This window comes from Papio anubis, chromosome 14, assembly GCF_008728515.1.
Source record: "Papio anubis isolate 15944 chromosome 14, Panubis1.0, whole genome shotgun sequence".
In the NCBI taxonomy this organism is placed as follows: Eukaryota; Metazoa; Chordata; class Mammalia; order Primates; family Cercopithecidae; genus Papio; species Papio anubis.
The window spans coordinates 18688725-18715011 of NC_044989.1; the positions used below are offsets into that span (position 1 = coordinate 18688725).

The 26287-nt window shown below is 39.3% G+C and overlaps 2 long non-coding RNA genes across 4 annotated transcripts in view; one reads left to right on the forward strand and one right to left on the reverse strand.

The window, feature by feature from the left end:
- LOC103876755 overlaps window positions 1-14836 on the reverse strand; it is a 56543-nt gene extending 41707 nt beyond the window's left edge. Inside the window, exons 1-2 of the long non-coding RNA XR_004178188.1 lie at window positions 14780-14836; window positions 2805-2904 (exon numbers count right to left, since the gene is read on the reverse strand). This is a non-coding gene — a long non-coding RNA (uncharacterized LOC103876755). The remainder of the gene's footprint in view (window positions 1-2804; window positions 2905-14779) is intronic.
- LOC103876756 overlaps window positions 1-26287 on the forward strand; it is a 428348-nt gene that overhangs the window by 392576 nt on the left and 9485 nt on the right. For 2 of the 3 annotated variants that reach the window (XR_004178189.1, XR_002516544.2), the window contains one exon: window positions 18922-22359. This is a non-coding gene — a long non-coding RNA (uncharacterized LOC103876756). Of the gene's footprint in view, window positions 1-18921; window positions 22360-26287 lie in introns of those variants that run through there. The other variant, XR_004178190.1, reaches the window with a different exon arrangement.

The window sequence follows — 26287 nt, forward strand, 5'->3', positions numbered from 1 at the left end:
ATTGAATGTTCCATTCCAGGCTTAGTTTCACAATTTCAATAATAGGAAGTTGCTAGGTGTTACTAGGGGTTTGACAAATGAATCAGTGACTTTGAAGGAGATTTTTCTTATCTTTCTTCTAGTGTGGTAATCATGTAAGCAAGGCTCTAGCAAATTTACTTTTATTCTTATTTATCTCCCTATCCCACTCTGCCCTTAATTCTTTCCTCCTTATCTATTTATTTCTCAAAACAAACAACAAATCCAATAGGTGAAGGGAAAATTGCAATGGCTTCAGAGGGAAATATAAACTACACCTTATCCCACTTGAGTTAGAGTAATAGATTAACTATAATATGTATTCTGCAGTATTGCATATGCTGTGTCTTTTGTCTGTTTATTTTTTTACCCTTTCCTAGATTGGTAAACCCTAGATTATTCCTTATAGCTCAACTCAGTTCTCACCTCTTTTATGACTCCTTCTCACATGGGAGATGATTTTATTCTCTGTGCTACTATTATACTGCATGCATACCTGTCTGCTAGCAGCACACCACTTTGTAATTGCCTGTTACCATGTCTGCTTTCCCACCACAGTGTGGGCCTCTCCACAGCAGGGATTATCTATTTCTTTCTATTTCCAACACTGAGCCCTATTTTAATAAATATATACCTGGAAATGAATACCAATGCTATTCTTTCTTTTCCTCAATAACTTTGTTAGAACACGAGGTATTCCTCCTTTGTGAACTCCATGATAACCCAGGATGAGAATATAAAGGGTCCTCCATAAAGCTGCTCTGGACCTGAACCAGACAGCAAACAAAAAACAGCCATATTCCGAGGTAGCCTGCAACTGCCAGAATTACCTGGGATCTGCCTCAGGGGGTCCTGGCAAGGGATAAAATAAGAGGAAACGTGAATAAAAACAGGACTGATTATCTTTGTTCTTAAGGAAAAGAAAATGCAAGTATTTTCAGGCCTCAATGCTGAGACCAGGGTGAGAGTACAGAGGTGCATGTCATTGTGGGAGCTACCAGAGGTGTTTGAAACCAGCCACTGCAAGAGCTCCCTGGTGGGACTCTCAGTCAAGGAATTATCAATAGCAAAGTCTCCCAAAGGTCTGTCTCTATCAGCGCTCTTCATTTGCCCATTTGTCCAACCTTGCCTTGCATTGGTAGTTTGTAATACTCTTGAATCCCAGAATGAGCAAAAGCTTTGAGTGGGGAGGTTTGTCTTTTGCAGAACCTAATATAAATTCTATACTCATGTGGCAACAGAAAGCTGAGCAGAATCCAGAAGTATATATACATATAATATATATCACACATATATCATACATGTGGTATATACGATAAATAATACACACACATACACACACAGACACACACACAGTTTGCCAGTTGTTTTTCCATCTAGTCTAGTTTTTATTATATGAATAAGACTCAAAAATACTTACCAAAATTAATGACTGATAAAATAGTCAATCTCCCTCTTCCTGGTAGAAGAATGTTATCTTAGGGCCCAACAGTATAATAAAATCGCATTATTGGGATAGCTCAGAGAAGAGGGTTTCTAAGATGGCCTTCTCACAGTTTCTTGCCTTGACTCCGAAAACGCTGGTGCTGCTCTGCTTTGCTCCCTTGTCCCCTGTTCTTCACATCCGAGCTCCTGTTCTCTCCCACCCAGCCTCTATGGCAGGATTCCCTGAAGCAGCCTGCCTCTCTCCCCACATGATCTGCGTGGTGGCCAGGACCAACACATCGGAGGGACTGTCCTGTTCCTTACAATGTGTGGGAAAGACACAGACAACTGAAGGGAAGGGAAGAAAGAATCACACCACAGCTCTACGATGGCTTCTGTGGAAAAGTACATGTGGGAAATATAACCCTCTGTAGAGGTGACCAGAATGTTTAGTCATATAGAATTTTTTAATTGCTATGTCACCCAACTAAAAAACAGCCTGCATTTTCAACTGAGGGAATAAAAAGCCTGGTTGCTTATGTGCAGGCAAATGATGACTTCCTGTGCACTTTCTCCTGGCCTCGTCAGTGCCTCAGTACAAAAAAACTCAAAACTGTTACCAGTAGCAGGAAGGCAATAGGAAAACAATGAAGATTAGGAGAGAAAGGAGCAACATACTAGACTTGAAGTTAAAAAGTTGGAATTTTATGAAATTTTTTACTCTGTTACTTCAAAAAAGTCCCTTCCCTACCTGAGCCTAAGTTTCTTTAAATATAAAATGAGAAAAATTAGCCATACAATTCCAATATGCCAGTATGTTTCCTTTTTAATTTTTTCATCTTCTATGATCTTTAAAAAACTATTTTTGTAGAAACTGAAATTTGTGTTTCCATTGCTATAATTCTGGGTTTATATTTTTTCTTATTTACAGAAATTTTGTTCAGAAAGATATTTTTGTGTTGGATTAACTTTCAAACCAACGACCAAGTGTGCTCCCTAGAAGCCATTTGAATCTGGGTATGCCTCATACCCAAAACTAAGCCTGTTTTCATGTTTGTGTTACTGATCCATCTAGTGTAGGTGTTCGTTAAGTTCTTGCTAACTAAAATAATCAATCATCTTATAAAAACAACATTGACAAATGTTATTTCTAAAAGTTCAGGCTATAGTGAAAAATCCTCAACATCCTGTGGTTGAAAGCACTTGGTCCACTGTTAACTATTTTTATGAATTAGTTTCAGGAGGCCTCCTCTGTTGACAAAAGATACTCATTATCAACTGGGTTTGCTGGGCTGGGACTATTTCAGGCATCTGCAAAAGTACCATCTTCCAGATTTACATGGCACTTTTGTGACACTTACCAATCATATCTTTTGGTCCAAACCACATCATTCTAAACCTCCAAAACTTGTCTGTTTCTTAGTAAATTGGGTGGACATTGTAAGCTTCTTTCTTCTATTTCTGGGAATGCAAAAATTCCAAGAGTATGTCAAGTACAGGGCATATTTGTAATCAGGTATTATGAAATCCTGCTTTGGATAGGGGTGGAGTCAGTAGTTATCTATCCCTACTGGCTTTCATTAGTAGTTGATAAAAGCAAGATAAATTATCAGAAAAGCCCATGATGTGAAGTGCTATATGAAGAACTTATTTCCAATTCTAATCATATATGGCCCTGGTAACTTCTTACACCTGGAACTCAACTCCCAAAACACATAAAGGTATTTGGTCCATTGAAGTAGACTGATATAGAGTTCCCTTTTTCATCTCCCATCATCTTCACTCACCTTGATGACATAATATTCTTTGCTTTCTCATTAGCAATCAAACTATTCATGATTATGTCCCACAGATCACTGTCAAAACTACTTTCTAGAGAAAAAAGTCTGAAAATCCATTATGATGAGGAATGGATGACTGAAGGAATGTTAACATGAGACACAGGAGTAGTGGCATCATAGTAGAGAAAAAAGTGTTAAGTGGAAGGAACGGTGACATTACAAGATGGTGGCTATTGGCTGGAAAAAAGGACATAGAGCCCCAAAGCCTATGCTAACTCTGGAGGACGTAAAACACTAGAGAGTCATATCTGCCAATGTTGGGCGAGGAGTAGTTCTGGTGCATGTGAGCCACTCGGTTCTATAAATAAACTTAGCAAGACCTGCATGTGTTTTCCTAGTGAGCCTGCTTCCTTATAACAGAATTTCTGCTGCCCCTGCAGTCCCTGCTGGTGTTAACTTCCTTTTGGCAAACAACCCCACGGTCTTCTTGGGGAGATGTCATGTGTGCCTCCTATAGCAGGACCAGGGCCATTTGTACACTTCCAAAAACTCAGGCAGAAGGAGGTCCTCTGTGCTCTAGTTGCAGAATGGGGTGCCTGTCTCTAGATGTCTAAACAAACAATTCTGAGTTGAAATGTCTTTAAGAAGCTGCTACTGTGAGGGCATTATCCATCATCTCCTAAAACACAGTTTAAAGTACTATGTGTGGTCTTATTCCCTTGGGTTTATTTGGCCTAGAATTTAATTAAGGACTTTCGGGAGAAAATGATGTGAGACAACTGGAGGGTCCCAACAAGTATGTTTTACATATGCATAACTGTATAATCCACAAATTTGCTTTTATTTTTGAAAAATCTCAGTGAGAATAAACAAAGCAGAGAGCATAATAAATGGTGTCTTTATTATAAGGAAACCAGGAAGATTGCACTGGCCATTTGTTTCCTTCTGGGACCTAGGATGAGACAGTCTGCCCATCATGCAGTTGGCAGAATGGGATCCAGTCAACCCCAGAGACACCTACCCATTACAATCCATAGCTGTACCAGTTGTCCTCAGTTTTGAAAAAGCTATTATAACCTCAACCCATCTACACACAGATAAGGCCAATATCCCTAGAAATGATACCTAGGGGAACCTACATCCTATTCCTACAAATCGGAAACCTGTGTGCTTCTTCTAAGTGGCAGCAGCCTCCGTGAAATGGAGAATGCCTGGCAGCATTAGGGACCCTGGTCATGGGATAGGGCACCGTCACTTGAGATATGTCAACAGCTTTTTTTTATTTAATGAATAGAAAAAACATTTGAAACACTAGTTATAAAGAAATAAACTTGAACTTACTTTATTTATTCATTGCCAAGTCAGGAAAATATAGTAGACGTACTTTAATGGTTCATACTCTTGTGAGTGTGAGAATTCCTTTATGGTATCAAAATACTTCAAAGCTTGTAGCCCCAATTGTGGTTGTTTAACTTTTAGTGCTTTGTTTGAAATAAATTAACTTTAGATAAATTAGCATTTTGTTTTATCTCAATAGCATCTGCATTCATTTTAAGGCACTCATTTGTATGTGGAAAATGTAATTTATTCAGACTACAGATAATATTTGGTTGCTTTGAGAATGAACAGATTATTTGTGTTAATTCTGCAGTTTCCAGAGACCACTGGGAATCATGAAGACCTGACTTTCACTCTGGACTTCACCCAAGCACAACTAAGTTTCTCACGATATATTATGAAGACTGGAGAAATAAAGGCTGACGTTGACATGATGGGTGCATATTAAGTAGACCAACTACTTTCAAAAGTGCTGATGATTGCTGGGGAAGAGAGGATGGGTCTCTGATGAGGAGCTATGAGCTCTACCCTTTGGTCTCTCCTCTTCCATTCTTGTTCTGCCACTGACTCAGTGCATGGCCTGGGAAATGTCATTTTTGCTCTCTTAGCCTTTGGTTCTTCATATGAGACAGGGCAGGTAGAATGTAAATTAGAACAGCAGTTCTAAATCTTTTGATTTATAAATCTTGAACTTTTTACAAATGCTTTGATTCATTTTTCTAGAAAATACTTATACACACAAAATTGACCTACCATTCCAGGGACTCATGGATCTTCTGAAGCCATGATCAGAAACTCTCAAGGTGATGAACGTTTAAATACTCCCCAGCAAGGACGGGGCAGTGTTAGGGAGTCAAAGACATGACTATGGAGCTGTGGTGATTTCACTTTTATTTCAAGCACCTCTTTTGCAGAAAGTAATGGGAGCCAGTCCCTGGGAGACATCTGGAAAGCATGTCGCCTGACCTCCAGCTGGGTTTGGTTTCAGTCTGTTCCAACTGGTGACCCTGCAGTGCTCTTTCTCTTTCCCAACCCAGACATTCTCTGTCTCCCTGTCTGAGCTGGGCCCTTCCTGGCCTTTCAGGAATGGTGTGCCAAAGACAAGGCAACTCCACCCTGAGAAGGGTCTTACAGCACTGCCTTGTATTACAAGGGCTCCTTCAGTGGACTCTAAGAAATTCATTCCCTCCCTTGCCACTGAATTTGATTCCCTTTCCAAAGCCCTCTTCATACTTTATGGAAAGGATTCTTTTTACAGCCACCAACCAAACAGAGTATGTTGGCCATTCAGGAGTGGAGTCAAGTCAGGGAGAGAAAGCACAGCTATGCATACTGGCATCTTCTGGCTTCCAAGCCAGCTGCAGAACTACATGATCAACATCGCGTGAGGGAGAAATGGGGTTGAGTAGAATGCCCTTTCTCATCTCTGGTCTCACTCGTTTGGGTTTATACCAGTCCTCTTGTCATAGATCGTGAGCAGCATTTCTTAGAATCTCTTTTGGCCATTCTTTTATCATTACCTATAGCTGTGTTGTCCAGTGCAGCAGTCACTAGTCACATGTGACTATTTAAATTTATTAAAATTAAAACTTTAGCTCCTCAGTTGCACTAGCCACACTTCAAGTGCTCAATAGTCACATATGGCTAGTGGCTGTTGGACCAGACAGCACACATCTAGAACATTCACATCTTCACAGAAAGTTGTATCAGACACCAATGACATATATGCCTTCAGTAAGTAAACACTCCCTGCCAGCACCTGACTGAGATTCGAAAGTGTAAAAATGATTGAGATGAGATTCTGCCCTCAAGAGGCTCATGGGTTGTGGAGGAGGCAGACATGAAATTATATCGTCATAAAACTCTGAGCTTCCGAGGGAGACAGGAAGTAGGTATTCCAGGCAGAGATAACAGTAGGTACAAAGGCACAGAAGAGTAAAAATATGACGTGTTCAGAGAAGGGGACATTGCTGCCTGTTCACATGTAGATTATATGTGTCTCATGAGTAAACAGGTGGTGAGAGTGATGACTAACCAAGGTGGGAAAGTAGACTAAGATCAGGTTTGATGAAATCTTGTCTGCCATGTCCATTTGGTAGTTGTTTTGTAAAGGATAATTTATCAGAACTTCACCTGTAACTAGTTTTGATTTCCTAGAATTTGGTTCCTTAAAATTAAATACCCTTTGCCCCATCTCGTCAGGATCTTATGACAGAATCTTTTAAATAATTTTGAATCCTGAGCTCCTGTCCTCTCTGTGGCACATCTTCTTCTTCTTCCAGGCACTGCCCTCAGGTTCACATCTCTCATTGCCACATCCTATGGTCACTGGAAGATGTAATAATGTACAGATATTTGTGTTTAGCTAAGCAAAGATGTCCCTTAAATTGACAATAAGGTTGATGACCACAAGCAAAATGAAACAGGGCAATGCCTCCAAAGAATCAGTTAGCTAACTGTGACAACAGGATCAAGGAAAACTGTGGAAGGACAGGTGGAAAAGACACTTGCAGAATGCTCTTCAGGAAGCATTCCTGCAACTCACTGTGGCAAACACGTGCACTTTTCTTTCAAACTACATAAATCCTCACAACTGAGGTTGAGGTTCGTTTCTGCTTGTCCTAAATGTATCTCGATAACCAGTAAAGATGCATACCATAAAACCGTTCAAGAAACATTAATGGAGCATCTACTAAGTGTCAGACTCTTGCTGCCTTCAATGAAGACCAACTTCATGGGTCTGTGATGACCATGGGTCATGATCCTGACCTCTGGGATATTCATGATAGATTTCAAAACCCTTCCAGTGCTATCTTCTGCAGTCTCAACATATCCCTGCTAGGTAGATAAGACCAAATTTTTATCCCTGTTTTTACAGATTGCAAAATTAAAGTCCAGAGACACAAAGTCATATCCCAGTATTGCATTGAACAAGGGAGCTAGAGTCAGCTCCAGTATTTCCAATATAGGCTCTTAGAGGTTTCCTCAGAAGGCAAGTTAAATAATTACAGAAAACTCCCCTAAAATTACTTTTTCCTAATATGTTGGGAAAAAACATCAAATATGAGGCAAAAAATACTAGGAGATTCTTGATGATTGCATTTGCTTAAAAACAGATACAATACTCTCAGCAGTTCAAAGCTCCAAACACTTGTAATGATCAACAAAAGCTGAAAGCTGATTTCTTTTGAAAATCATCAAGATTAAAGTGGTCAGGTGGCCACAACCATTCAGAGCCTTCCTGTTGCACCAAAGAAAAGAAAGAACTTGATGAGTTTACATGCTTTTTTGAAAGCATTCATTTTATTTTAATGAAAAGAAATACACATCTCTCTTTTCTCATTTCAGTGGATCAGAAGAGTTTGTGGCAAAAATCATACTGGCCAACACTAAGCCAATGCTGCAAGAGCAGACGCTAAATAAAGAAATCTGTTTTGAGCCTTTATTGAATTTTAACTGCACACTTGCAAATAAATCCCAGTGCATGTTGTTTTAATTAATGTAAATAATAAGATAACAGTTGGTTATGGTGGCCTAACCAACCATACAGTTAAGCATTCATTTGTTTTCAATTATAGTTAAAATATATTCAACTGAATACAGCTTAAGTGGTAATTACATTCTTTACAAGTTCCTAATAATCCCTGGAATGGCCACTCTTAATAAAAATTTGCTTCTAATGGGTACATGTTCTGCTTGCTCACATGTCAAGGCCAGTGGAGTCATTAGGAACAACAGCCGTCCAAGTGTCTGTCTGGAGATTTAGACTTCTGTCCAAAGCCCACACATGAACCACTCACTGTGTACTTAATATGGGAAGCAGCATGGTCATTTGATTGTGGTTTTATGCTCTTTCCCAGGAATGCTTCTCAGGGGGGCAATTCTGCTATTGGAGAGTGGCTATTTGTCATTTCCTATCAGATGAAGCCTTGGACAGACCCTACAGTAGGATGCAAGGGGCTTCACTCAGCCATCCTGGCTACAGGAATTTTACTTCATTTTAAGATAGTCACTGACCTCCACCCAAATTTCCAGGATATCAATCTGTGTTTAATGGGCGGCTGGTTGTACGACTGAAGTAGCCACAGCATTCCAATCCAGGGAAATATGTCTGGGTGCACACACAGATTGATAAATTGCTTTTAATGTTTTGAGTCAGGAAAAAAAATATCTAACGTTATATGTTCCCTTTCTTTTCTCTTCTTTCAATACTCTACTGTGTCTCTCTTCCTCAATTTTCCTTCCTCCCATGCTCCTTTTTCCTTTTTTCTCTTCCTTGTCCCTTCCTCTCTATCTTCCCTATGGGAGAATTTCAGAGGAAAGAAGAGACAGAAGTTGCTTTGCAGATAAGAGTGCTCATGTTGGGTGATTCTGAGCTGTATCATTTCCTCAACTGTCATTCCAACATTCATGTGTCATTCTAGTGGTGCAATTCTGCTGCACTGGTTCTGGAGAGCAACTATAATTGAAATGCTTGGCAGATTTTTATTTTCAGCGTCTACTTGAAATTGAGAGGAAGCCGATGAGAACTGTGCCCAGAGAGAGAAAAGCATATCTCATAGATAAGAAGGGATGTCACCCCCTAATATTAAGAGGACAACCCTAGAAGTAAACATGAACCTACTGCTAGCCTTGCTTTTCTAAAGGAAAAGATTCACATTTATGCAGTAAATATATACTAAACAAATAAAGGGAAGTAGAAATAGTCAAGAAGAACAGATGACAGAAAGGTATATGTACTCGTAACAAACTTGACAGTGCTCTCTCTAGTAAGCCATGGCAATGCTTGGGTAATTGTTGGGTTTGGATATAAATTTCAAAAGGCAAAGTCGGCCATATTTTGCACCTAATAGCATGTTTAAATAAATCCTTCCTCCTTGATTTGTCAGTTCCATACTTGAGAGGCTGCTGGTAGAAGGGGTGCTGGTTCTATTTGGCCCTGTTATTGAGTGACTATGGGAGCGTGTATAATTACCTTCTCCTATATGGGTCTTGTTTTCTCCTCTTTTAAACTGATCATCTTAAAGGCACCTCTCACCTCTGACAATTGCCATTTCATTAAATTACAGTTCAGATTAATAAAGCTTCTCATGACTGACGTGCTTTAACAATCCAGTCTTTCCTCAGCAGTGAGCCATCGGTTAGTAATTTGGGCGGATGTACATGTATCAGAAACTTTACAGAGAAGGGCCATGCATCATAGAGAGAAATAGGAGACATACATTTAAGGCTTCTACCCACCTCAAACTTCCAGAATTCTGTGGTACTTCTGTCTAACCATAGTTCATTCCTGCCTTGTGCTTCTCCACTACCTTGTGCTATGAGACTTTAACAACTTCAAAAAGAGTGGAGGAGCCCCATAGAAAATCCTGGCAATGGCTGCAAACTTGCAGAAGCCAGGCAAGTGCCAGAAAGACAGTATGGGGATAACTCCTACCAGTTTGTGAATATTCAGTCTCCCTCTTAGTGCCCAAACTATGCCACGACCATTACCACAGAACATGGTAGTTCACATGGTGTTTTCCAACCTTGTCCCAACCACTGGAATTTCATTTTGTTCTAATTTGAATAAGACTACATTCAGTGCATAGATTCTAATTTGGACTAGACTAAATTGTCTCTTCCCAATCTTTTCAGCCTTCCATCCCACCAATCCCCAACATGTACTCAGAGCTCAAACTTAACCTGATAGCTTATAGTATCATATTTCTATTGCTGTGCAACAAATTACCACAAATTTGGTGGCTTGAGAAACATCCCTTTACTATCTTACTGTCTATTGGTCTAGAGTCCAGGTATGTGTTAGCTGGATCCTCTGCTCAGGGTCTTGCAAGACTACACTCTAGGTATGCCCTGAGCTACTTTCCTTTCTGGAGTTCAGGGGTGTTTTCCAAGCTCATCTGCTTGTTGGTATTAGGTCGGTGCAAAAGTAATTGTGGTTTTTGCCACACTTTTCATGACAGAAACCACAATTACTCTTGCACCAATCTAATGGCATGTAGTTCCTTGGAGTTGTGAGATTGAGGTTGTTATTTTTTGTTGTCTTCAGCTGGGGAATGCTCTCGATTCCTAGAGGGGCCCATACTTCCTTGCCAAGTGGAATTCTCACAAATGGCAACTCATTTCTTCAAAGGTGGCAGGAATCTCTCTCCACTGTGCTGAGATGGAGTCTTATATAAAGAAACACAAACACAGGAGTGAATATTTCCATGCCTTTGCCATACAACATAACATAATTATGGGAATGACATCCACCACCTCTGACAAAGCAAGCCTAGAGTTCCATCTGCAGTCAAGAGGAGGGGCTTATACAAGGATGGGATTCACTGGAGATCAAATTGGAATTCTGCTTACCATAATTATTATACCCAGAGCATTTTTCTTACCCCTTTAGATATGAGTTTCCTCTGTCTAGAAGGGAACTACAAGACATAGGGCTTGCCTGTGTCTAAAACCATCAACTTTACAGATGACTTGAAGTCTACCCATCCTCCTGTTGAGGTTTCCATTATATGTATAATCCTCTTAGGGCACTTGCTTACTCTGGAATGTGATACAGTTTGCAGGGTCTTTTCCCCCAATATACAGAAATCTTCTTCCAAGCAGGGAACTAGATCATATTCAACCTCACATTTCCTCTCACTCCTCACTCTCTACTATGCAGCATAGTGCTTTCTACATAGGCAGTAGCTGGCAAACACTAGTGAAATTCAATAAATCAAAGCATAGAAATTACAGAATATGCAAGCTGAAACAGAGCTTCAGGGTCACCTACACCGAACTCCTTCCCTTATTTCTCTTGGCTGGAGGCTATTGGCATCTTTTTTGTGTTTGTATGTTCCATCTGCTATCAAACATTTTTATGACATTTATTTCCTCATTATAGTCCTTATTGTGCTTTATTTATATATCTGTGAGGCACAGGAGAATTTCCAATTCTCCTTTCCCCTGCAATATTTTCTTCTCAAAGCCCCAGTTCGCTCAGACTCCCAATGCCCATGACAGGCCCCCAGGGCTCCCGTGACAACACTACTCCCCACTTCCCTACATGTCTCTCTGTCTCCTCTGTCCCTCCATCATCAATTTCAAACTTCCTGCCCTGACATTCAAGGCCTCCTTACACTTTGAGTCTGTCTGTATCACCTCCCTTATTTTCTCTGGGTCTCATTCCCTAGCTCCCACTCCCAATTCTGGGCATTTCTCCAAGTTCCTCCATATTCCTGGAACCATCACCCCACTCGCTCCCTCCCCCACCTCTCCTATCATCTGTCAAGCCTTCCCCCATTTCTTTTATCTTCCCTAACCCTACAAAAATTTGAAAGAACTCTCTTTAGACACACTAAGTACATGTAGATTTGATATTCTATGAGCAAATATTGGCTCATGACTGTGCGAGCATTGAAACATATACATAGGACAGATGTGAGAATACCTTGGTCTTTGCCACAGTGAAAATCATAAGCAGCTTTTACTGTCAGACATGGTAAAGTAGGAAGGAAGCCTACCATCAAACAGAATTAAGCTGTCTTGATTTGCCCCCATGGCCAACTTAACTCAAAAAGGATACAAGTTATTTGGGGCTTGATCTAACACCCTAATAGGTCTTTCATTATTTCAGGTAAAGGGAAAGCTAGGCATTGGACAGATTTTTAAGGTGAGCTCTCATAGTTACTAACTGTTGTGATTTTCAATAAATTATATAAACTCTCTAACATTGCTTCCTTACTTCCAAATAGAAATTATCTTAATAATAACACCTGATAATGAAACAAATTAACATGTACAAAAACTTCCATAACAAATTGTAAAATGCATGTAACTGATACTCGTAACCTTTCATAGCAGCATTTTTGAGTGCAGCTTGTGTCAGATTCTCAGTGATCGACTGTGAGAAAGCCTCCAGGTTCCCTCAGGACCTCAATTTCCTCATCTTTAATACTGGGGTAATAAACTCCTGCCTTGCTTATCTCAACAAGCTGTTTTGAAGATACCCTAAGAGAAGAGAAACGGACATTTTAACTCAGAAAGGTGTGAGTTTGAATCAAATTTTCAGAATTTATCCATCAACCCAACAACCTACTGTGTCACTGGTGAGTTTAGGGCATAATTTTCTGATTTAGGGAGTTCAGGTACTGGTAACTGGTTATGGAAAACTCTATGACAGATTCTTCTCCATTCTCTTCAATTAAAGCAATATTGCAATTCTAAATTAGAATACTTTAATAGATTAATTGGGAGTTTTGGCTGCCCTCAGTGCTTGGAAGATGTGGTTTGAAAGACCTTTAACTCAATGAACCCCAAATCCCACTTCTATAGGTGCTGAATGCAGAGGCAGGAGGGCAGAGGAATCAAAGAAGCACAACAGTAGGGAATATTAGTTTTGTGTAACAAATTACCATAAACTTACAAGCTTAAATAACAAATTTGTTATCTCAGTTTCTGTAGGTCAATGTCCTAGTACGTTGTAACTGGGTGCTCTGCTTAGGAGCTCATGGGAGAAAGTGGGTCTTGCTGACCAGGCAGGGATCTCATCCAGGGGCTCTGAGGAAGGAATTGCCCACAAACTCACCCAGGTTGTTGCCAAATTTAGTTCCTTTAGATTGCTGGTTGTTGGAATAAGGTCCCCATTTCCCTGCTGGCTGCCAGTCAGGGGTTCTTTCTGCTCCTATAGGCTGCGCATATTCCTCTTCATGCTTTCTATAGGGCCCTCTATCTTTGTAGCAGCCAAGGTTTATTCAGTACTCACACTTCAAATCCCTCCGACTTCTCGTTCGGCCTCCAGCTGGAAAAAGCTCTCTGCTGTTAAGGACTTACATAATTATAACAGGCCTGCTTGGATAACTCATTATTTATGAAAGCAAATGTATTGTGATGGGTTCCACTATGTTTCCACTGAACTGGGAAATAGGTTTCCCAGATTAAACATTATTTCTGTGTGTGTCTTTGAGAGCATTTCCAGATGATATCAACATTTAAATTGGTGGACTAGGTAAAGTGACCCTGCCCAATGTGTGTAAGCTTCATCCAATCCACTGAAGGCCTGAATAGAACAAAAAGGTGGAGGAAGGGAGAATTTATTCTCTCTCTGCCTGACAGCTTGTGCTGAGACATCGCTCTTCTGCCCTCGACTAGAAATTCTGTCACTGACCCTCCAGTTCTCAGAACAACAGCACCAATTCCCTGTGTTTCCAGCTTGCAGGCAGCAGATCATGGGACTTCTCAGGCTCTGCAATTACTTGAGCAGCAAATTCTTTATAATAAACAGATATCAACTTCTTTTGAAAAGTCAAAAGATCTGGCAACACGGTGCCCATTTCTCCTCATGACAATAACAGGCTGGTGCCTCCTTGAAGCAGTTTGAGCATTCTCCAATTGTTGTAGTTCAATTACTCACTTTTGTGTTGCACCTGGTCTATTCACTCTCTCATGTCACTTGCCTGCTCCATGAAGGCTTTTGGGCTGGCACCCCTTGCTCTTGTTTAACCAACTCATTTTACCGATAAGAAAGCTGAGTAACAGAGAGCTTAAATAGTATGTTCAGACAGCAAGGACAAGTCTCCTAACCCATGCCATGTCATCAAATTACATAAATTTTGCTGGAAGCAATATCTCTTTTTTAAAAAAATAATTTCAACTTGTATTATAGATTAAAGGGTTCATGTGCAGGCTTTTTGTAACCTTTTCCTATTTTTAAAAGTTTGTATAAGCCAAACAGTATTTAGTCTGTGAGTGGTCAGTTTGAAATCCTTAAATAAGCATGTCTTTAAGCCATCTCCAACTGAAAAAAAAAAAGGTTTCTGTTTTTCATTTAGAGATATAAACCTAGCTATGAATACTGTAATATGGAACATATTTATTGCATACATTGGGAAAACATCTCTTTTAAGGTGTGGTTGTCCTAGGTACACATAATATTTTTTGTCTTTCCTTAGGTGGTTTGTTTATCCAACACTCCATCTAATCTCCTTTTTTGCTTCAAGGAAATCAATAAAGACTCTCTCTGTCTCTCTCTCTTCCTATCTGTGTAAGAATATGTGTGTGTATATATACGTATATATCTACCATAGGTTCCTTTTGCTGGAACCCCCTGACTAATACATGTACCATATAGGATAACACAAAATAACAAGAATTGATATTTCATCATATTTACAAATTTAGGGGATTATGTCAGGATATCTCGGGGAGGAAGAGGTCATTTTAGAAATTCTGCTTACCACACTGAAGCATACATTCTTCCAGTTCATGGAGAAGTTTCAGTATCCAAGTGATATTACATAGAAGGTGACACCTCCTGAAAATAAGAAGACTTGGAGTGAGAAGGAAGATTCCAGCAAACAAATGGGAAAATCTTCAACTGCACTAACAAATTCTCTGCAGTTGCTCATAGAATAAAACTACAGGAAAGGCACAGATAATCTAGCAAGGAGAAAAAGAAAGGAAAACATAAACAAAGTTTTGTTAGAAAAGGTCCAAAAAAGCCAACCCAGAGCTTAAATATACTGACACAAACAACATGAAACAAATGAAAAAAAAAAAAAAAATGGAGCCATAAAGGGAGAGAAAACATTCAAGAGAATAATCAGCGAGGAGGCCAAGAGCACAGAGACCAGAGAGAGGATGAATACAGAACAGAGAGTCCTGAATAAGAACTCCCAGATGATAGAAAACACCCAGTAAACAAATACCCAGCTCAGAGTTAAGAAGATGCTTCAAGGCTAAGAAATTCCAAAATTTATAAAGTGGGGGTAGTAGTGATAGGGTGGAATCAGGACATTGCACTGTAGATCAAGCTAGCTGATTGTAAAAAGGGAGTCATATATTAGCTATGAATAGTAGAGCAAAATGATCCCATTGAAAGGAAATACAGGTGGCCAAGCGCAGTGGCTCAGGCCTGTAATCCCAGCAATTTGGGAGGCTGAGGCGGGAGGATCACGAGGTCAGGAGATCGAGACCATCCTGGCTAACACGGTGAAACCCCATCTCTACTAAAAATACAAAAAATTAGCCGGGCATGGTGGCGGGTGCCTGTAGCCCCAGCTGCTCGGGAGGCTGAGGCAGGAGAATGGCATGAACCTGGGAGGCGGAGCTTGCAGTGAGCCGAGATCGCACCAGCCTGGGCGAGAGAGCCAGACTTCATTTAAAAAAAAAAAAAGGAAATATAGATATAGGCAGCAAGGCTGAAAATTAGATGCCCTACAGTAGGTATTATTTGATCTTCAGAGAATCCTATGCTATTACAACTATTTGTCTTTACCTTCTACCTAATTCAAGAAAAATAAATTATAAGATATTAAAGATGAAAAGAACCCTTAGGGATCATCTAGTCTAGCCTGTTTTTACAAATTGGTAAACTATGGGCCAGAGAAGGAAATAAAATGGACTGGGTCAAACAGTGAAACTCAAGCAGTCAAGTGTTGGGAAACCTGCCTTTTAATTCCCAGCCCATGCTCTTTCTAGCACAGGGGGCAGTGGACCTCCCTTTTGCTGTATAAGCTAAGCATCAAAAATAAAGCTTATGCTGTTTAGTAGACAGGGACTAAAAAGTAGGTTTTGCCCAAGATTGGATCCTCTGTTTTAAAAAAAAAAAAAATCCTGGGTGTTCTTTCAGGAAATTTTTTAAAGTCTATACTTGCATATTTCAGGCTACCCCAAACTCTGTTTTAGGAAGAGTATTTATGTTTTCATGCAAAAATTTTTGGAATAAAATTTTGATATTATTTCAATTACTAAGGGCTTTTAAATTATGAAAACTTCTGTGTTGGTGGGACTGGAAGTGGAGATTTTTTTTTTTTTTTTTGAGACAGAGTCTTGCTCTGTCACCAGGCTGGAGTGCAGTGGCATGATCAAGGCTCACTGCAACCTCTGCCTATCAGGTTCAAGCGGTTCTCCTGCCTCAGCCCCCCTCATAGTTGAGACTACGGCATGCACCACCACGCCCAGCTAATTTTTGTATCTTTAGTAGAGATGGGGTTTCACCATGTTGGCCAGGATGGTCTCAGTCTCTTGACCTCGTGATCCGCCCACCTTGGCCTCCCAAAGTGCTGGGATTACAGGAGTGAGCCACCGCGCCCTGCTAAAGTGGGGATCTTAAAAGTTTATGAAAGTGAAAATATTTTAAAATAACTTTATATGGTAAATAAAAGTTTAGCCTGCATCAAATGCTATTATGTATGAAAAGTGAATAATTTTAAGGCAATATGTGGTCTACACATGAACTCTTACAGCCACTGGATGAATAACTGCATGAAAATATGTAAGAATCTCCATTGCTGGACCTCAGTTTCTATCTGTGAAAGGTAGAATTTGAAGTAGATTATTTATACTTCCCATTTTACTGCTAATGTACTATGACTTTAGGAATATGTGCCACCCATACGGCTTTTTGGGTATGCCCTGCAAACTTCCAGGGAGCACCGTTCTCACTGCGGTCTGCTTGAATGGGCCCCATGAAGTTATGGAGTCTGAAAGCTGAGATGTGATACTTGGTGTTATACAGAAAAAAATACATCTCAAAACGTAACAGTATAATATATGGAAGATAGTATTAGACCATCAGCCTAATAAAGCATCATCTCACATTTAGCTACAATCCTCCAGAACTTCCCTCATGTCGGCTGAAAATAGAAGATATTATTTTGTTCTGGCTGAGAAGAGCCCTTTTGCTATTTAGATACCACCTTAATTTAGTGAGAATCCTGCTCTTTAACTGTCCAGCTTGCAGTCAGGAGCATGGGAATGCACCCAACAACAGTTGGAGAAAGGAGAGTACAGTGATGAACTCAGGCGTCTAAACATAGATAGAAGACAAGCCAAAGATTGAGGAGGAGGTTGCACAAGGAACAGTCCAGTGAAAAGGCAACATATCCCGTGGGCATGCACAGAGGCATGAAAAACTGAGAATTAAAAATACACAACATTCACCCAGCTAATTAATTAATTAATAGCTTGAATTTAAGGCATATCCTTACATGGGCATGTTCTTTGGTTTTGATTCTTATAATAACAAATACTGTTTTGAGTCATAACATTAAAGACTCTTTTCAGATTCTGAGCTTGCCCAGGGCGAAGTATTATGGCAGGTATTTGAGGTCTCCATTCTAAGACAGAGAGACATTAGTAGATAGAGTTATAGATTAAGAGAGAAAAAGAGAAGGAGGGAGAAAGGGGAAGACAGACCCAACGCAAACATTTGAAGGATCTCTTACAGACTTAACTGTTTTTTTTTTCAGTTTCATAAATGTCAAATCTCTCTCTAGATGAGGTCTAACATGGGCTACTGGAAGAGCACATGCCATTTCCTATGCTGAAGCTAATGACCACAGCAACACCACTTTGCTCTCAACAACACTTGCACTCTGGCACCTGAACATAAAGGAGCAACAAAGTAAAACAGCCACTTAAAAGAAGGAAGGTCAGTCAGGCATGGTGGCTCACACCTGTAATCCTAGTACTTTGGGAGGCCGAGGCGGGCAGATTACCTGAAGTCAGGAGTTCAGTCTGGCTGAGACGATGAAACCCCATCTCTACTAAAAATATAAAAGTTAGCCAGGTGTGGTGGCAGGTGCCTGTAATCCCGGCTACTCGGGAGGCTGATGAAGGAGAATCACTTGAGCCTGGGAGGCAGAGGTTGCAGTGAGCTGAGATAGCACCATTGCACTCCAGCCTGGGTGACAGAGTGAGACTCTTGTCTTAAAAAAAAAAAAAAAAGAGAGAGAGAGAGAGAGAGAGAAAGGTCTTGCTTTTGCTCTGGTTTGGGGTAAACATCCTTCTACAGCTCTTTGAGAACAAAAATTAAGTAGTACAAATTGAGCTGAATTCATACATTCTTCTTTTATGTTTCTCAGAATCAAGCACAGAGAAAATAAATCCTTCTTTCATTATCACCTATTTTTTTCATTCAAAAATGCATGTAATAAAAATACATGTATTATGATCTAGGTGCTGGGAATGAACACAACCTTAGAAAATAGAACCACTCTGCTCATTGAAGTATTGAAACATTGCATAAAATTTAATAATTTTTTCAGGAACCTTAACAAGTAATGATACAAGATCTTTGAAGCCATGGATTCCTGCCTTCTGCAGTGGGAGTGATATCTTTAAATGTTATTCCCATTGCTGACTTGCAGCCACATGAGGATTAAATGAAATGAGATAACAGCTACAAGACACATTGCCAGGGCAGCTTCCTTTATCAGTATGGATGTGCCTTGGCACACCAGAAGTGCTCAATAATGTTGATCTGTTAATTCATGGACTCACGTATTTTCCATTGCTCAATTCCTTTAATTTACATTACATCTCCTTTCTTACATGAATCTCTTTGCTCATGAAGATGCTAAACTGTGTGTTTCAGGTACACACATGAAACATCCTGAAACCTGATCCCATTTCAGTGAGGCCACACTTTCCCTGCTCCAGTCACCAAGAACTAAGTCCAGAAGATGCTGCTTGAAGTTCAGGTATGGGAACCAGACAAATAGCTTTAGACTACAAGCAAAAAGTCAGTCATTAAGTGCTAGTTGCTGTTTTCCCACCTATTTCCCTTGTCTGAGCCTTGCCATCCAGATCCTCCACCTCTACACCTACCTGGTTAAAAATGTCAGCATTAGGGGGCATATTTACTTAGCCATCTACTTCCTGGCTCTTGGATTCTGTTTGCTAGGTCCTGTCGTCATCCTCAGGCTGGAAGCCAATGTTTGCACTGGGTGGGAGTAAAGGGAGGCATAAACAGAATCAACCCTCTTGTGCTTTAAAAAATCAGGCTAGAATTATATACATATTTCATGTCAGAAAAATAAAATGTGTCTTGGCGGTAGATGGGAAGTTGGAGCACTTGGATGGGGAGTGGAGAGTTGGCAGATGTGTTCCCCTTTTCCTTGGCCCCCAGCCTAACAATCATTCAACCTTTTACTCTTAAAGTCAGCTCCTTCCCCCTCCTCTGAGGCCTTCCAAGTGCTACAACATCCTTGCCGTCATCCTTAGCGTGACTTGAAAAGGGAGACAGCACTTTTAGAAAATGGTGTACATTCTCTAAATTATATAAGTCTTGTGTTCTTGTCACTGGAGTGAACCCCAATTTTGCTTTAATCCGAAAGCCAGGTTCAGAAAACAAGACCAATTCACACAAGAATAAGGTGATCCAAATGAGAACATGTTTAGAAATCAACCACTTAACCAGAAATGGAGTTCCCATTTCCCAGGTTCATCAAGCACTAAGAAAACTTTTTAATTATTTATTAATTTATTATTTTTTTGAGACAGGGTCTGGCTCTGTCCCTCAAGCCTGGAGTGCAGCAGTACAATCATGGCTTACTGCAGCCTCGAATTTCTGGGCTTAAGTGATCCTTCCGCTTCAGCCTCCCAAGTTGCTAGGATTATAGGCATGAACCACCATGCCGAGCTGAAAAGTATAATTTGCAAAAAAATTAACTATATTTCTCTTATCTCCTTTGTTCCCTTCCAACTCAAGTGGATCTGTTTCTTAATTCCTGGTCTTTCCTGAGACCACCCAGGATTGCATTGTCTCCTGAGTTTTTATCAGCACATTCTGTGGCCTTTCCTGCCACCTCTCCTTTCACGAGCCGGTTCCCAATGCTTCCCATGCGATTCCTAGGAAAGACAACTCCACTGTCCTTCTCCTATATCTTCCAATTCCAGAAAGTGTTCTTTCTTCTACACTATAGTGTCTGGAACCCCATAGACTTGTGGTGATGGTGTTGCTTGTGTTGATGTGACCTCCAAGGTCCCATGGTGGTTGTAGGAGGTACTGAAAAACATTTTACATACCTACATGACAGCTTCTGGACCCTTGCTTTCCCACCCTCCTGAAGATAATTCTCCTTCATTGAGGCTCATGACACCAGCCTGCTCTCCTCAACCATATGTCGATTATCTGCCAGACCCTATGGAGTCCATTTTCTCATGCTTAGCACCCCTTTGTAGCCTGGCAGGAAGTCTGGCTCCCCACCTTCAGTCTTGAAACTGCTTTGGGAAATTTCACCATCCACAATCCTAAAACCTTGCTAATTCAAATGGCTTTAGACTTTCCTCTAACCTAAACAATCCACGCCAAAAAAAAATAAGCCAGATCACAAAACTCTTCAACTCTTAGAAAGCCCCTGACTTCCACCAAAACACTATATTTAGAAACCTGACCCTACTAGCTGTGTTTAAACAGTGCAACAATCTAGTTTACTATGGAAGGAGATTTTCCAATTAAGGTTGTGTGCTCAGAGTTCCCTTCTTCTGATATTAAAATAAAAATAAGCACTATAGTAAACCCCAAACAAAATGTTGTGTCTGGAGAGAAGGAAAGCAATGGCACCACAGAAGACATCATGAATGTAGGGGGCCTTTCATCCTATATGAATCACTCAACCCTCTGTAATTATAAGAACAAATTCAATACTAAACAGCAAATAACTTGGATGCATCTCATTTCTTCTTCAGCAAAAAGACAGCATTTCTGCTGAGCCTCCATGAAGTGGGAGGGAAGGATAAAATGAGAATCTCTACATGCTATGATTTCCTGGGTTGTCTGTTGTGAAGAACACAGTATATTCCAGGTCCTAGTCCTCTCTGTGGTCAGCCATCAGACGCAAGCGGAAGGTGACATGTTCTGTCACACTAAAAATGTACATGCACTATTCCCATTTGCTGTACTTTCTTTTGACATGACTGAAATAGGAGGCTGGGAAACTTGCCTTATCTAGAATTGAGTCCCAGATCTTGGCATTGTCTAAAGCAATCCAGGAATTCAAGTTACACTAATGTAATTTTACCTCTTGTGCCAAAAACAACTTTTGATTGGGTCTTCTACACTTACTTTGTAGGTCATACATTCTCCCCCAAATGTGACCACTGATGAACTAGCTTCAACTAATTTCTGAGAATTTTCAGGCCAAGGGAATAGGCCCAAACACTCTGAGTTTTACTGACTTTATTTTTTGAAGGGCTATGCCTCCCTTGGCTCTGTGTGTCAGCAGAATTAACCAATCTATATCATTTTTTATACATTGTGAAGAAGAAGGATCTCAAGTCTGACCCCTGTTGGGCCTCAGTAAATCTCACAGCACCAAGTTAAAGACACTCCGCTGGGCTTTGTTTTTCCACCAGTCTATCATCATCTCCCATGCACTCAGGATTTTAGCAAAACTTTTCATCTGAGATTCACAGTAGGATTTTTTTAACATCTGCTGATGATCCAAATAGGTTGTTGCATAGGATCCAATTTGTCACGTGACCTCCAGGATCATCCCACTGTTCTGCATTAAAACAGAATTCTGTCCTCTCATAAGAGTCTGTATTTCCTTCTTGTATGTGTCTAGTAGCATTTTCCTTTTCAAATACCAATCTCATGGGATTGTTTCTTCTAGACTCCTCCTTTCTAGGAGTCTTGCTCTTTATTTCAGTCTGAAAGAAAGTCATTTGAAGCCGGAAAGTAAGCAATTACCAGTTCTGTCTTCATTTACTTGAAGCTACTTTGTTTTCATTTGGTTTAGGGACTCGGGATATTAATTTGAAGATCTCTTCAGAATTTGTTTTGTAAAATGGTATACTCCCATATACTTTCACACAACTGTATCATTCTTATATTAAAACCAATACATATGCTGTTAAATAGAATGAGAAATAAACTTATATGCATTTTGCAAAGAAATCAAGACTTCCAAGGTATTCAATATGTAGCTGTCAACTTCAGCCTTTCACCTCAGAAACTCAACTTGAGTTGTATGTTTTGTCTTCTCTTCAGGAAAAGGTAGGAGAAGAAAATTTCTTTTTTTTTTTTTTTTTTGAGATGGAGTTTCGCTCTGTCCCCCAGACTGGAGTGCAGTGGCGCAATCTCGGCTCAGTGCAACCTCCACTCCTGGGTTCACGCCATTCTCCTGCCTCAGTCTCCCGAGTAGCTGGGACTACAGGCACCCGCCACCACGCCCGGTTATTTATTTATTTATTTATTTATTTATTTATTTATTTATTTTGTATTTTTAGTAGAGACGGGGTTTCACCGTGTTAGTCAGGATGGTCTCGGTCTCCTGACCTCGTGAGCCACCCGCCTCGGCCTCCCATAGTGCTGGGATTACAGGCGTGAGCCACTGCTCCCGGCCCTAGAAGCACATCTTTAAAAGTTGATCACAGAAGAAATGAGGACGATGATGAAACAGAGGATCCTGATGATTATCATAAACTAGCTGGGGATCCCTTGGACTTGAACTCAGAGCTCCACCCTCTTATTCTACAGAACAAAGCAAAACGAAACCAAATTGACAAATATAAAGAAAACTATAACTCATAATTCACAACCGTGGGTAACTGTTATTCATATTTTGGTGGATATCAGTTTCTATTATGAAAAATTGATTTTATATCATTGAGGTCATAATTATATATAATTTGATATTGACTTTTTACACAGAATAATATAACACAAGTATTTTTAGTGTGCATAAAACTCTTAATATGTTGATAACCTATTGCCTTATTAACAAATATACCATAATTTAATGAATTACTTTTATTTTCCAGATTTTTAATATATTAAATGATGTAAAATGAATACCTCTGTTTATACTTCCCCCCATGCCCCATATTTTGTAACTGACTCTTAGGATAAACTCCCAATGATCTGGATTAAGAGTATGAATGTTGTAAGGTCCTTGAATATTTATTGACAATTGTTTTACAGATAGTTTGTTAATTTACATTTACTCTGGGAACAGAGTAAAGCAAATAACTCATTAGACTATCATAAGCATTAGGTTCTCTAATTTTTAAAAAAATTTATTCTGAAAAAAGTTCAAAACTACAGAAGCAATCACAAGAATAGTGCAATAAACACTTCTTGGATCTTCATCTGTCTTCACCAATGATTAGCATTTTTTCATATTTGCTTTTAATGCATATTCTCTCTGACTATATATTACAATATCATTGTTTGCTGAACCATTTGAGAGTAAGTTGCAGATATCATAATTCTCTACCCCTAAAGATTTCCATTTTTACTTTCTGAGAAAAATGCTCTTATATTTTTACATTTTAAAATTAACTACATTTAACATCAATATAACATTATTATCTAATATGCAGTCCCATATATATAGTGTCCTAATGCTGTCCTTTACAGTATTTTGTTTTCTGATCTAGAATCCAATCCAGGATTTAGTTGTTTGGTCTTTTTCTTTTTTTCAATGTTTTATTTTTATATTTCAATACATTCTTGGAGGAACAGGTGGTGTTTGGTTACATGAATAAGTTTTTTAGTGGTGAATTCTGAGATTTTCGTGTACCCATCACCCAAGCAGTATACACTGTACCCAATGTGTAATCCTTTATCCCTCGCCACCACTCACCCTTCCCCCCAAGTCCTGAAAGTCTAATGAATCATTCTTATGCTTTTGTGTCCTCATAGCTTAGCTCCCATATATGAATGAGAACATACAATGTTTAGTTTTCCATTCCTGAGTTACTTCACTTAGAATAATAGTCTTGAATTCCATCCAGGTTGCTGCAAATGCCATATATATATATATGTGTGCGTGTGTGTATATATATATATCATATATATATATATCCCTCACATTTTGTTTATCCACTCATTGATTGATGGGCATTTGGGCTGGTTCCATATTTTTGCAATTGTAAATTGTGGTGCTATAAACATATGTGTGCAAGTCTCTTTTTCATATAATGACTGTCATATAATGACTTTTTTCCTCTGGGTAGATACCTAGTAGTGGGATTGCTGGATCAAATGGTAGATCTACTTTTAGTTCTTTCAGGAATCTCCACACTGTTTTCCATAGTGGTTGTACTAGTTTACATTCCCACCAATAGTGTAAAAGTGTTCCCTTTTCATCATATACATACCAACATCTTTTTTATTATTATTATAGCCATTATTGCAGGAATGAGATGGTATTTCATTGTAGGTTTTGATTTGTATTTCCCTGATAATTAGTGATGTTGAGCATTTTTCCATATGCTTGTTGGTCATTTGTATATCTTCTTTTTAGAATTGTCTATTCATATCCTTAGCCCACTTTTTGATGGGATTTTTTTTTCTTGCTGATTTGTTTGAGTTATTTATAGATTTTGGATATTAGTCCCTTCTTAGATGTATAGGTTGTGAAGATTTTCTCCCACTCCGTGTGTTGTCTTTTAACTCTGCTGATTATCTCTTTTTCTATGCAGAAGCTTTTTAGTTAAGTCTCATCTATTTGTCTTTGTTTTTGTTGCATTTGCTTCTGGGTTCTTGGTCCTGAAGTCTGCGTAAGCCAATGCCTAGAAGGGATTTTCCAGTGTTATCTTCTAGAATCTTTATGTCTTCAGGTCGTAGATTTAAGTCTTTGATCCATCTTGAGTTTATTTTTGTAGAAAGTGAGAGATGAGGATCCAGTTCCATTCTTCTACATGTGGCTTGCTGATTATCCCAGCATTATTTTTTGAATAGGGTATCCTTTCCCCACTTTATATTTGTGTTTGCTTTGTGGAAGATCAGTTGGCTGTATTTGGCTTTATTTCTGGGGTCTTTATTCCATTCCTTTGGTCTATATGCCTATTTTTAGACCAATACCATGCTGTTTTGGTGACTATGACCTTATAATATAATTTAAAGTTGGGTAATATTGATACCTCCAGATTTGTGCTTTTTGCTTAGTCTTGCTTTGGCTATGTGGGCCATTTTTTGGTTCCATATGAATTTTAGGATTTTTTTTAGTTCTGTGAAGAATGATGGTGGTATTTTGATGGGAATTGCATTGAATTTGTAGATTGCTTTTGGCAATATGGTCATTTTCACAGTATTGATTCTACCCATCCATGAGCATGGGATGTGTTTTTATTTGTTTGCATCATCTATGATTCCTTTCAGCAATATTTTGTAGTTTTCTTTGTAGAGCTCTTTTACCTCCTTGGTTAGGTATATTACTAAGTATTTTTTTTTTTTTTTTTTTGCAGCTATTGTGAAAGTGGTTGAGTTCTTGATTTGATTCTCAGCTTGGTCATTGTTGGTGCATAGCAGAGCTATTGATTTGTGTATATTAATTTTGGATCCTGAAACTTTGGCTGAATTCATTTACCAGTTCTAGGAGCTTTTTGGATAAGTCTTTAGGGTTTTCTAGGTAAACAATTATGTCATCAGCAAACAGTGACAGTTTGACTTCCTCTTTATTGATTTAGATGCCGTTTATTTCTTTCTCTTGTCTGATTGCTCTGGCTAGGACTTTCAGTACTATGTTGAATAGAAATGGTGAAAGTGGGTATCCTTGTCTTGTTCCAGCTCTCGGAGAGAATGCTTTCAACTTTTGCCTGTTCAGTACAATATTTACTGTGGGTTTGTGGTAGATGGCTTTTATTTCCTTAAGACATGTCCCCTCTATGCTAATTTTGCTGAGGGTTTTAGTCATAAAGGAATGCTAGATTTGTCAAATGCTTTTTCTGTGTCTATAGAGATGATCATGTGATTTTTGTTTTTAATTCTGTCTATGTGCTGTATCACATTTATTGACTTACACATGTTAAACCATCCCTGCAGCCATGGTATGAAACACATTTGATCATGGTGGATTAACTTTTTGATATGCTGTTGGATTTGGTTAGCTAATATTTTGTTGAGGATTTTTGCATCAATTTTAATCAGGGATACTGGTCTATAGTTTTCTTTTTTTGTTATGTCCTTCCCTGGTTTTGGTATTAGGGTGATACTGGCTTTACAGAATGAT